Source organism: Triticum urartu, chromosome 3A, assembly GCF_056163025.1.
Source record: "Triticum urartu cultivar PI428250 chromosome 3A, HENAU_Tu73, whole genome shotgun sequence".
NCBI lineage: Eukaryota > Viridiplantae > Streptophyta > Magnoliopsida > Poales > Poaceae > Triticum > Triticum urartu.
The window spans coordinates 424,433,951-424,447,511 of NC_141875.1; the positions used below are offsets into that span (position 1 = coordinate 424,433,951).

Genomic DNA, 13,561 nt, shown 5'->3' on the forward strand with positions numbered 1-13,561 from the left:
GTGCTTATCTGTGGTGACAATGGGATATCATGTGATCCACTTGATGTATGTTTTGGTGATCAACTTGCGAGTTCTATGACATCGTGAACTTATGCATAGGGGTTGGCACACATTTTCGTCTTGACTCTCTGGTAGAAACTTTGGGGCACTCTTTGAATTTCTTTGTGTTGGTTGAATAGATGAATTTGAGATTGTGTGATGCATATCGTATAATCATACCCACGGATACTTGAGGTGACATTGGAGTATCTAGGTGACATTAGGGTTTTGGTTGATTTGTGTCTTAAGGTGTTATTCTAGTACGAACTTTATGATAGATTGAACAGAAAGAATAGCCTTGTGTTATTTTACTATGGACTCTTGAATAGATCGATCAGAAATGATAACTTTGAGGTGGTTTCGTACCCTACCATAATCTCTTCGTTTGTTCTCCGCTATTAGTGACTTTTGAGTGACTCTTTGTTGCATGTTGAGGGATAGTTATATGATCCAATTATGTTATTATTGTTGAGAGAACTTGCACTAGTGAAAGTATGAACCCTAGGCCTTGTTTCAACGCATTGCAATACCGTTTGTGCCCACTTTTATTATCAGTTACCTTGCTGTTTTTATATTTTTCAAATTACAAATACTCATATCTATCATCCATATTGCACTTGTATCACTATCTCTTCGCCGAACTAGTGCACCTATAAAATTTACCATTGTATTGGGTGTGTTGGGGACACAAGAGACTCTTTGTTATTTGGTTGCAGGGTTGCTTGAGAGAGACCATCTTCATCCTACGCCTCCCACGGATTGATAAACCTTAGGTAATCCACTTGAGGGAAATTTGCTATTGTCCTACAAACCTCTGCACTTGGAGGCCCAACAACGTCTACAAGAAGAAGGTTTTGTAGTAGACATCAAGCTCTTTTCTGGCGCCATTGCCGGGGAGGTTAGCACTTGAAGGTATATCTTTAGATCTTGCAATCAAATCTTTTAGTTTCTTGTTTTATCACTAGTTTAGTTTATAAAAGAAAACTACCAAAAATGGAATTGAGTTTGCCTCATACGCTTCATCTTTTTAATATCTTTCGTGAGACCGATGGAAAGGAAAATTGTGCTCAAATGCTAGAAGAAGAAGTCTATAAAATGTTTGGCACTAAATCTTTGAATGATGAGCATGATTGCAATGTTGTTAGTATGAACTCTTTGAATATCCATAGTACTAATGATGATTGCACTAGTCATGACGAAAATATCTCTTATAAGCATGTCGATTTTTGTGGAGTGCATAGAGTGTGCAAGTACATACCAAACAGGGAAGATAGATTTTGCAAGAGGCATAAGTATTTGGAAACTAAATGGTTGCAAGAAAGGCTAGATGTTAGTGCTGAAAATTTAAAATATGTTAGCCATACTTGTGAACTTTGCAATGAACATGGTCATTTAAATATCAAATGCAAATTGTTTCATGATCGAATCATGTCCAAAAATTATGATGACTTGATTTCCCTTGCACATCATAATGAACTTAGTTTGCTTTTGGGTTATGAACAAATGAAACGTCAAACTAAGCATATTCCAGAATATAACCTTGAGAAATTCCTCGATATTGATCTAGAAGAAATTTATATGTATTGTGCGGTGAATTGCATTGAAAATCCTTATATTGTCAATTACATAAAGAAAAGCAAACAAATAGAAGATGAAGAGAATACTAACGAAAGGGAAGAGACTTCCCAATATTCTCCTATTATTTTTTATGATGAATTAGGTAACGAGGAGGAGCCTTCTATTCAACCAATCTCATTAATAAGGAGCTCCAAAAAGAGTGAAGAAGAAAAAGAAAAGACGGATAAGTAAAGGTAGAAAGGTATCTCTCCCAAATGATGTTGCTTCTATTTCTCATTGTGATGATGATAATTGCTATACTATTGGTGCTATCCATACTACTAATGATGAGAGTAATTATGCTTATGATATGAAAAGGCCCAATCTTGGGGATGTTATGTTTGATGAAGATGATGTTTTGAGAATATATTTGCTGCAATTAATGTTTGTCCCAAGCTTGGGGATGCTACATTTAATGAAGATGATATTTTTTGTCTCCCAAGTTTTGATGAGCAAATTTATTATGATGATAGCATGCCTCCTATTTATGATGATTATATTGATGAAAGTGGGTTTGTAAGAGTGTCAACTTTAGGAAGTGATGATCCCACTATTTTGGAGGATGTTGAATCTTATTGTGATAATTATGAAAGTGGATTTGGAGAGGTCATGACTTTAGTTAGTGATGAATCCACTATTTCGGAAGAGGTTCCAATTCATTATGAGAACAAAGTTGCTATCTATGATGATTATTGTGATGACTTGTATGCTATAAAGAATAATGATATCCATGAAACATTTCATCGTGATTTTAACTTTCAATTGGATTATGCCTCAAATGATACTTATTTTGTTGAGCTTGCTCCCACTACTATTCATGAGAAGAAATTTGCTTATGTGGAGAGTAATAAAAATTCTATGCTCGTAGATCATGAAAAGAATGCTTTATGTGATGGTTATATTATTGAATTCATTCATGATGCTACTGAAAATTACTATGAGGGAGGAACATATGCTTGTAGGGGTTGCAATAATATCAAGTTTCCTCTCTATGTGCTTAAAATCTTGAAGTTATCCTTGTTTTACCTTCCTATGCAAGTTGATTCTTGTTCCCATAAGTTGTTTGCTCACGAAATCCCTACGCATAGGAAGTGGGTTAGACTTAAATGTGCTAGTCACATTCTTCATGATGCTCTCTTTATGTTACAATTCTTATCTTTTATGTGAGCATCGTTGAAATCATCATGCCTAGCTAGGGGCGTTAAACGTTAGCGCTTGTTGGGAGGCAACCCAATTTTATTTTTGCTCCTTGCTTTTTGTTCCTGTTTAGTAATAAATTAATCATCTAATTTTCAAAATAAATTTCTCTTTTGTGTGCTCGTACCGCTCATGAAACGGTAGGAGGTGGCTGATATATTTACATGCTAGATTTGTTATTCTCGAGATGAGTGTTTATTCACTTGTCATTGCATGAGAGTATGGCAAAGGTATTAGGGATGCCCAGTCCCGAAATGAAAAATGAATTTACTTTATGTTGTCAAATAATAAATTCCTTGGAAAGTGTTGGTATGGAAGGCACCCGTGGATACCATTAGCCATGGAAAGTGAAAGTATGGTTGAAAAAGGAATAAACTTTATTTTCTGTTTGGGAACCTCCTATGATATATCTAGCATGGAAAGTATTGTGAACTACTCGATCGTTTTTGTTGATAGGAAAAGCATGCCACCCAAAATGTTTTATCTCTATCTTTTTCGCTGTGAGCTCTGGCACCTCTACAAATCCCTACTTCCCTTCGTGAAGGGCCTTTCTTTTACTTTATGCAATTTTTATTTTTACTTGAGTCTCCATCTTCTCTTATAAAGCAACAACTAAGGGGCACTATGATCGTACTTGAGCATTGGGTGAAGCTAATATGTGAGTGTGTTTCATGAATGGATCAATGATTGAGCATAATGGGCTAGGTATAACTTGCTTTAGCGTTGATATTTTGGAAGACATGGTTGCTTGTTGATATGCTTGAGTATTAAAGTCTTCATGTCAAAACTAGACTATTGCTTTGAACCATATAAAAGTCCAAATGTCCATGCTATAAAGAAAAGAATATGTGACGAACATGTTAGGCAGCATTCCACATCAAAAATTTTGTTTTTATCATTTACCAACTCAAGCACAAGCAGGAATTAAGCTTGGGGATGTTGATACGTCTCCAATGTATCCATAATTTTTTATTGTTCCATGCTGTTACATTATCATTCTTGGATGTTTTACAATCATTTTATAGTCATTTATATCATTTTTTGGTACTAACCTATTGACATAGTGCCCAGTGTCAGTTGTTTTCTGCTTGTTTTTTACATCGCATGAAATCAATACCAAATGGAGTGAAACTTTTTGTGGATTTTTTCTGGACCAGAAGACACCAGATGGACCGAAGAAGTACCAAAGGGGTGCTCCGAGGGGAGCACAACCCACCAGGGCATGCTTGGGGGCCTAGGCGCGCCCAGGTGGGTTGGGCCCACCTCAGTGCCCTCTCGCATCGCCTCTTTGCTCTATAAATACCCCAATATTCTAGAAACCCTAGGGGAGTCAACGAAAATCAATTCCAGCCGCCGCAAGTTCCAGAACCACCAGATCCAATCTAGACACCATCACGGAGGGGTTCATCATCCTCATTGGTGCCTCTCCGATGATGCGTGTGTAGTTCACTGTAGACCTACGGGTCCGTAGTGAGTAGCTAGATGGTTTCCTCTCTCTCTCTCTCTTTTGATTCTCAATACAATGGTCTCTTGGAGATCTATTTGATTTAACTCTTTGTGTGATGTGTTTGTTGGGATCCGATGAACTTTGAGTTTATGATCAGATCTATGTTTTTATCCATGAAAGTTATTTGAGTCTTCTTTGATCTCTTATATGCATGATTACTTGTAGCCTCGTATTTCTTCTTCGAATCTTTGGTTTAGTTAGGCCGACTAGATCGATTTTACTTGCCATGGGAAGATGTGCTTTGTGATGGGTTCAATCTTACGGTGCTTGATCCCAGTGATAGAATGGGAATCGACACGTATGTATCGTTGCTATTAAGGATAACAAGATGGGGTCTATTTCTACATAAATAGATCTTGTCTACATCATGTCATCGTTCTTATTGCATTACTCCGTTTCTCCATGAACTTAATACACTAGATGCATGTTGGATAGCGGTCGATGTGTGGAGTAATAGTAGTAGATGCATGCAGGAGTCAGTCTACTAATCTTGGACGTGATGCCTATATAATGATCATTGCCTGGATATCGTCATGATTATTAGAAGATCTATCAATTGCCCAATAGTAATTTGTTAACCCGCCGTATGATATTTTTCTCGAGAGAAGCCACTAGCGAAACCTACGGCCCTCGGGTCTCTTCTTTATTATATTTGACTTCACGATCTATTTTATTTGCTTTTATTTTCAGATCTATTAAACCAAAAATACAAAAATACCTTGCTGCACTTTTCATTTATTTATTTTATCTCGCGTTCCTGCAAGATCTATTTATCCAATCTACTACAATTTTACCTATCTTTTTACCCGTGAGGGATTGACAACCCCTCTCTTACCTCGGGTTGCAAGTAGTTGTTCTTTGTGTGCAGCAGCTGTTTACGTGGTGTTGCGTGGTTCTCCTACTGGTTCGATAACCTTGGTCTCATCACTGACGGAAATACCTACCGTAACTGTGCTGCATCATCCCTTCCTCTTTGGGGAAATACCGACGTAGTTCAAGCCGCATCAGAATGCCTCGAGGCCGATGCCGCCGACGAGGCCTACATGCAAGAGCTCCGCCGGCAGCATTCGGAGCTCGTGGAGGCGGAGCAGGCGATCTTTGCCGACGCGGAGGGCGGCGAGGTTATCGCGCTCTCCTATGATGACGAGGTCGAAGGAGGCGAGGAAGGCAGAGCGAAGGGTGTCAAGGTGGGCGGCGAGGACAAGGAGATCGATGTCGACGATTGGAGGAGTGTCTTCCCCAACAACCCCGACGACAACACCGGCCCGGACCTGGCTCGCAGCACGCCGTACCTGACGAGAAAGGATTGGCTCGACCTCCACTTCGACCGAAAGTAGTTTAGCTTAGTTTAAATTTATGTCTTATGTTCGGTTATGCAAAACTATCTATGTTTATATTCGAATGCATGCTACTTTCGGTTGAACCTGCTTTGAACTTGATCAAAGTGAAGTTTACAACATTATGTTTAGGGGGTCGACTAGAAACGGCCAAAAATTGCTGGAGTATATATATAAATATATATATATATAGCCGGTCTATTATGATAATATTATCAGAATAGTTATTCTGATAACACTTCCGCACAGCACGCTCAATGCAAGTGCACGTCATTGTTTGAACCAAGTGTGCTGCAGTACTCACACGAGTGAGCTTCGTGTCGAAAAAAACTGCACGCAGTGTTTTTCCGGTACTGTTTTCACTCTAATTTTTTAATCGTTTATCGGAACGAGGCGTATAATATATCGTTGAAAAGCTATTGATTAGGCGCAACTTCGCCATGTTGAACACTTTTCGAGATTCCTCTCGGTTTAAGAGCAGTTTCAAAAATGGTGCGGCAGATGACGAGTGGCAGCGAGCGTATTTTCGTGATTTTTTCTAAACCGCTCATCGGAATAAGGCAAATGATACGCCGTTGGAAAGATATCACCGAGGCGCATCTTTTTCATATCTATTATTTTCTCTAATTCGTTACGGTTTAAAAACAGTTTTGAATTTACTAAATCGCGGAATTCTGTTTTTTTTTTTTTGCAATTTTCGGTACTGTTTTTGCTCTAATTTTTGAACCGTTTGTCGAAACAAGGCGTGTAATACGTTGTTGGAAAGCTATGGACAAGGCGCAACTTCCATATGTAGAAATGGTTTTGAGATTCCTTACAGTTTTAAGTTAATTTTGAAAATCATGCGGCGGACAACGAGTGGCAGCGGCCGTTTTTCACGAAATTTTTACAAACCGGTTATCGAAATGATTCAAATGATATGCCGTTGGAAACATATCGACGAGACGCAACTTTTTCATGTAGAACACTCTCTCTAATTCCTTACGGTTTAAGAGCAGTTTTAAATTTACCGAAAAGAGGACACTCTTTTTTTTGCGAGACCAAAATCATCGTGTGTACTTCATCGGACAGAAGAACGCACTGCTTCAAACGGAAAACTGCACTGCAGCAGGCAGTCAAGTGAACTTCATGATTTCTTTTTGTCGGACATAAACTTTCTCGCAAAAGTTTTTGTTGTCTTTTTTTGAACTTTTTTTTGAACGAGAGTGGATCGCAACACTCCCGAAAATGAACCGCAACACTATCAAAAGTGGACCTCATGAGTTTTTGTTGTATTTTTTTACATACTTATTAATTTTTTACGCGCGTTGACCAAGCGAGTGGACCTTTCATCGGACAGAAGAACGCACTGGTTCGAATGGAAAACCGCACTACAACAGACAGTCAAGTGAACTTCATGATTTCTTTTTGTCAGACATAAACTTTCTCGCACAAGTTTTTGTTGTCTTTTTTCAACCTTTTTCGGACGAGAGTGGACCACAACACTTCCGAAAGTGAACCGCAACACTACCCAAAGTGAACCTCATGAGTTCTTGTTGTCTTTTTTTCATACTTATTAATTTTTTACACACGTTGAACAAGCGAGTGGACCGTAGGGACTGAGCGAGTGAACTACATCTAATATAGAAGCGAGCTTCATTTTGAGACCTTTTGTATTGTGTTTACCAAGTGGACAACAGAGGAGTTTTATAGCATACAAAATCTGCAATCTCCACCAGCCGAATCGCGGTAATGAACTGTGGATTTTACAATGAACCAATGAAGTGCACTTTTCAACAACAACAAATTTGAGTAATGGGGCATCCAATAGGACTGCATCACTTCATCTTTTTCCTTGCAAAACTGAGTAAAATGAACCTCAATAGCAAACCATAGCAAACTTCATTTGCATTTTTTTTTCTCTTCATAAATCACAAAATTAGTGAAGTGTAGAAGAGCACTGCTAAACTGCATGGCACGCCTAATCGTACTGCATCTCTGCAAGTTGGAGACCGGCTGACCGGCAAGCAGACGAAGCAGGTGGAGAAGGGGGGTCGGCTAGTTCGAAGGTACAGGAGGTTGGAGGCTGCGACCGTTGGCGGAGGAGCTGCTCCTTTCGCGTCTCCGGCAGACTAGAGGAGCACGGCGTGGCCCCCACGTCTGAGGTGCTGCTGGTGGCGACACTGCACGCCATCATTGGTCGTACTGCAAGTCGTCGTTGGCCGCACTTCACGTCGTCATTGGCCAAGTCGATGCCTGTATATAGAAGAGAAGAAACACATGTTACTGTTGCACCAAACACCAAAAACACTATATATACTGACTCGTTGTATACTACTCGTACTTGCACATACATTGAGGATTTCAGAGGATTAAAAAAGAATCAATGTGAAGCACCAAGCATCTAATTTGAATTCCAGAGCGATAGCACCAAATTGGCTAACTAAGAGGTTGAGATGCTATATGTAGCCTCTCTACATGAAGTGAGGTGAAATTGGGGGAAATAAATTACCTGGGAGAATGGAGAGGATCATGCCGTGGTTGGGCTAGACCACGCACACACAAACTGCACGCCAGCGACGGGTGGGCTGAAAACCGCTCCTCCTTCATTTGGCCAACAGGAGGCAGCCAACGCTAACGAGTAGTAGTTGAGCTAGCTGGAGAACATAGCGAACTACAGATACACAGAGGGATGATTATCACACACATGCCAATATGAACATAGGGACCTGCACACAAGACGAGCCTCAACACTTTGTTTTTGAAAAGAGAGAAAAGGAAGTGAACAGCACCGTCGCGCCCAGCGAACTACTTGCCACGCCTCTGCACACCATGATCACACGCACGACTCGCCCAAACTGCAGCTACACTCTGTGATGATGAATTTCCATCCGCACATAAAAACGCCCAATTTTGCAATCCCGTGAGCACTGAACCACATCACGAGTGCCTCCGAGCTGCACTGCCATGGTCGCCAAGCTGCCATGATCCCAGGCTGCGGTGCCGTGGCCGACGACGAGGGGAGAGAGCCGCTGGTTGAGGATGCGACCGTGGAGGTATAGGTGAGGGGGCCTGTGGTGGCCGCGAACTGCACGGCCATGCGCCGCCGCACCACATCGCGCAACCTGACGCACTTCCAAGTCTGGCGGCCGAACTGCATGAGGTGGAATCCTGCGCCATGGAGAAGGCCGGGCGGTGGCGCGTCGGTGAGCTCATGGTTTGATGAGCGCTGGTGGTGGCGCATCCTGGATTCGGCAGTGTGCCGTCGCGATGGCCCTGGATCCGGCAGCGGGGTCGGGTGGGGACGACGTGGATTCACGCCGGGGTGGAGAAGGTGGCTCGGGGATTCGACAGCCGCGCTCGCCGGGACAGATCCGGGGTAGGTGAGGGTGGGGCGTCGCGGGAGGGACGGGGACGGCGCGAGGCGGGCTGGGGCGCGATGGACGGCGGCTGGTGGGCTCCGGGCGCCGAGGAAGGTGGTAGGGGCGCCGTTCGATGCGGAGGTGGACGAGGCCGGTTGGTGTTGGGCGGGATGGCGTAGGTAGGTGGCGTCGCGCTGGCCAGCGCCGGAGGGAGGTAGTGAAGAAGCCGCTGGTCAGTTGTGGGGGCGGGGCGGGGAGGTGGGGGCGCTGGCCGGCGGTTGGTGGCGCGCGATGGAAGTGGTGGGGGGGGGGGGGGGGGGGAGCAAGGGAGATGGTGCGGTGGGGAAGAAGGGTGGGTGGGCTCAAGGGAGGAGTGGGGGTTGGGTTTTCTCATGTGGGGTTGGGCTGCCTTTTTTCTTTACGCCATCCGGTTGATGTGGTTAGGTGTTATCAGAATAGCCTAATGTTATTAGAATAAGACTTTTAAGGAATGTTATCATAATAAACCCACCATATATATATATGTAGGGTGGGGTATTCTAACAACGCCTCTTATTCTGCACACAATTCTTTATTCTGCTAACACCTTCGACCCCGCCCTCACTCTCACCGTCTTCCTCTCTCCTCCCCACTTCCCCTCCTAAAACGCCCGACGCCTCCAGACACCACCAACAGCGCCCTCGCCGCCCCACCTAGCCCACTACCTTCCACGACTGGTGCGTCCCCAACCCCCTCCAACCGCCAGCGCGGCCCCGTGTACCACCGCGCTGCCCACCACCTCCCACCGAGCTGCCCGGCCACCACCACCCAGTGTGCCGGATGCTGATCTGCCCCGCCGCCATGCCGGACAGCCATAGCAGCACCGGCCCGGCGCCACCCCTCCTAACCGGCCTTCTTCAATAGCCCGTGCCGCCGGTGGACTTCCTCTTTGGAGTGAACTGTATGCGCAGCAAACCGTGCCGCCGGTGGAGACGTCAGCAACCTCGAAGCTCTGCTCTTTGGGGGAGTGAGCTCCTGCGCATCGTGGTTGCCTGCTAGGCCCCGACGTCCAGCTCGTCTTCCGCGGCGACCGGAGAGGAAGTCCACTTCTTGGAGGAGCACAAAAAAAGTTCTACTGGTCGGAATCAAAGGCTTGAATGTGCAATGCAGTCCGATCCCATGAGCAGCGCGCCACGCGCCCTCCTATGGTCGCGCTCTCCGGCATTTGTAAGTTGTTCTCCCGGTGGTCTTGCATTCTCCTACTGTTGCAGTCCATACTACAGTACGCATTGCCCCCACCTGTGTTAAGCTCCGGCTCCCCTGGATGGAGCTCCCACTGATGAGGTTCTTTTCAAGACGCAGTGCGGCAATGCGGCCGCGTGCAGCTCAATTGCGTCATTTCTGCAGTCAACGCGGCCGCTTGTGGTTCCATGGCGTCCTCTTTCAATCCCACCACCACTGGGCTTCGCGGGTGCCCGGCCGTCCGACGTGCGGATGGGTGTGGTATGCAGTTTACTTGGTGTCGGCAGGAGGTTCTCTAGCTGGCCGCTGGGAGACCTTTGCGGCTGAAAACAATTTGGAGTTCAGTTTTGCGGTGAAGTGCATATGTAAAAGTACAGAATGGGCGTGTGTTCTGGAGCAGCTCATTTTTGTTTGCATTTAAAAAAAAGGTTATGCATTGTGCACTGCACTTAACTTTCAGGGTGCATGCAGTGCAGCAGGGCGGCCTATGCAGTGCGGCACTCACGGCCGTGTGTGTTACTGAAGCGCGGGTCTTTTTCTCTGATTTTTTATACTCATGAGTACACAGTTTTATTTGGTGCAGTTCAATGCTTTGATCACGGAACGAAAACCGTACCTATAACAAATTGTTGTGTGCAGCGCACTTCTTTTGGGATGAGAGAAAACATAAGTGCAAATGTGATCCACTAATTATTGTTCTTACGGTTCAGTTAACTATATTTTGCATTAATGGTTTCATTTTCAAGCATGGGTTGATTCCAAAAAGCATTAATGGTTCATTTTCAAGAGAAAAATGGATTGATGCAGCCCACTTCGAGGAGTCTTGTGGTTCACCGGCACCGCATTCAATAAGGAAGAGACAAAGTGTCTTTATCAGATAGATGTGGCTTTGAAGCTCACTTTGTTGTCTCACGCAGTTTGTTATAATACTCCTCCGTGGTTTGCTTGGTAAATAGGAAAAATATATATCTCAAAGAAGCTCGCTTTTCATTATATGTAGTTCACTTGTTCAGTTCTTGTGGTCCAAAAAAGTCAAGCCGTTCACTTTTGGTAGTGTCGCGGCCCATTTACGGTAGTCTTGAGGTTCACTTTTCATTGTATTGCGGTTCGCCAACGCTTGACATGAAGTGCACTCCACTTCGTTTGGGAAAATTTACGTCCCACAAAAAAATCATGCAGTGCACTTGTCTGTCCAATGAAGTGCGGTATTTCGTCTGAAGTAGTGCGTTCTTCTTTCTCCGTCCGAGAAAAAATATGTCTAAACAAGAAGAAACCATGCACTGCACTTGCCCATCTAATGAAGTGTGGTATTTCATCTGAAGCAGTGCGTTCTTCTTTCCTCGTCCGAGAAAAAATACGTTTAAACAAAAAGAAACCATGCAGTGCACTTACCCATCTGATGCAGTGTGGTATTTCGTCTGAATCAGTGCGGTCTTCTGTCTGATGCAGTACATACGACGATTTTGGTCTCGCGAAGAACAGAGTGTCCGCTTTTTGGTAAAATCAAAACTGCTCTTAAACCGTAAGGAATTAAATAGAGTGTTCTACATGAAAAGGTTGTGTCTCATCGATATCTTTCCAACGGCGTATGATTTAAATTATTCCGACCAGCGATTCATAAAAATTTCGCGAAAAAACAGTCGCTGCCTCTCGACGTCAGCAGCATGATTTTCAAAATTAACTAAAAACCATAAGGAATCTCAAAAACATTTCAACATATGAAAGTTGCGCCTTGTCCGTAGCTTTCCAAAGGCATATCATACGTCTCGTTTCGACAAACGATTAGAAAACTTGAGTGAAAACAGTACCGAAAATTTCAAAAAAAATTGAAAAACATAATTCCATGATTTAGTAAATTTGAAACTGCTCTTAAACCATAACGAATTAGAGAAAATAATAGATATGAAAAAGATGCGCCTCGACGATTTCTTTCGAACGGTGTATCATTCGCTTCATTCCGACGCGCGGTTTAGAAGAGATCGCGAAAAAACGCTCGCTGCCACTCGTCATGGGACGCACCATTTTCAAAACTTCTCTTAAACTGTGTGGAATCTCGAAAAGTGTTCAACATGGAGAAGTTGCGCCTAATCCATAGCTTTCCAATGGTATATTATACGCCTCATTCTGATAAACGCTTAAAAAACTAGAGCGAAAACAGTACCGAAAAAACACGGCGTGCAGTTTTTTTGCAACGGGAAGTTCACTCGCGTGAGTACTGCAGCTAAGGGTTTTATATCCACTAAGGGTTTTAGTCCTTTAGCTTTTAAAGGATCGGCTAGAGATGGCCTTATACCTTGTTTATTTCAGTTCTTCATAATATGATGCTCTATATGCGCAACTATTTTCCATGCAGTTCAATTTCATCAATAACAGTTATACAACTATGAATTACGATATTTAGTTGCTGTTAAGGATATTGCAGCTAACATGCCTTTTCGTTTTTTTAACAATAACTAGTGTACTTTAGACCTGCACAGTGCTAGTTTGAATGACTATTTGCTTGTTTTTAAATGTTATGCCTGATGTAGTTAACACACCTTTCCACTTCTTGTTTTGCTTAACTAGCATGATTAAGCCTGCACACGGAAGCTATGATTTGTATATTATGTTGTCTACCATGGATATATTTGGTTTATGTTTAGCCTGTTGTGCTTAACATGCCTTTATATGTACTCATACAGGACAATATTGAGAATAGTGATGTTTTCTATCAAGGTTAGTTTCATCGCATTGCTTATATGTACTCACTATTCAGGATATCGGTAACTGGTACCATATAGCATGGGGCAGATAAGGAATTAATCGTCGAATCGGACATTTCACTAAATATATCTGTAACCCATTTATCAGTAGGTTAACTAGGGCCATATTTAATATATCTGAGACTACATAGCAACATGCATTGTACTGAATGACTAAATATGCAATCCCGGGCTACATAGCAACAAGGAAGAGTGTTACCTTAATGTTCTGATGATGTGTAGATATACATGTAATAAAATCTTATATAATGGGATGGAGGGAGTGTTGTACTACATCATTTTGCAATTGTTGTTTAGCTTCTAATATTAACTTGGTGCTTTTAGGTACATATGTCATTGCCAAAGATCCACACTTCGACCCTTTCTGCGCATGGGGCAATGAGATATTTATGAACTAGCATCAAGTGAGGAAACTGATAAAGATTGTTATTAAAATGAGTCAAAAGATGTCAATCGAACTATTTGTTTACACTTTATGCAAGACAACGGTGAGCTGCAAGATGGTAAGTAAGAACCCTGTAGTCTTCTTTTTACTGCCCG

General features: G+C 43.0%; 2 long non-coding RNA genes across 3 annotated transcripts; one reads left to right on the forward strand and one right to left on the reverse strand.

Annotated features, from left to right (window-relative positions):
• Positions 1-7,483: 7,483 nt before the first annotated feature.
• LOC125544063 (uncharacterized) lies at positions 7,484-9,353 on the reverse strand. Of its 2 annotated transcripts, XR_007299253.2 has the most exons (3): positions 8,469-9,305; positions 8,189-8,350; positions 7,484-7,932 (listed from the first exon to the last, which is right to left on the reverse strand). It is a non-coding gene; the product is annotated as an uncharacterized LOC125544063 (long non-coding RNA). The 2 variants fall into 2 exon arrangements; XR_007299252.2 differs by having other exon boundaries at positions 8,189-9,353.
• A 144-nt stretch (positions 9,354-9,497) lies between these two features.
• Positions 9,498-10,841, forward strand: LOC125544064 (uncharacterized). The gene is made up of 2 exons (XR_007299254.2): positions 9,498-10,244; positions 10,380-10,841. It is a non-coding gene; the product is annotated as an uncharacterized LOC125544064 (long non-coding RNA).
• Positions 10,842-13,561: the final 2,720 nt, after the last annotated feature.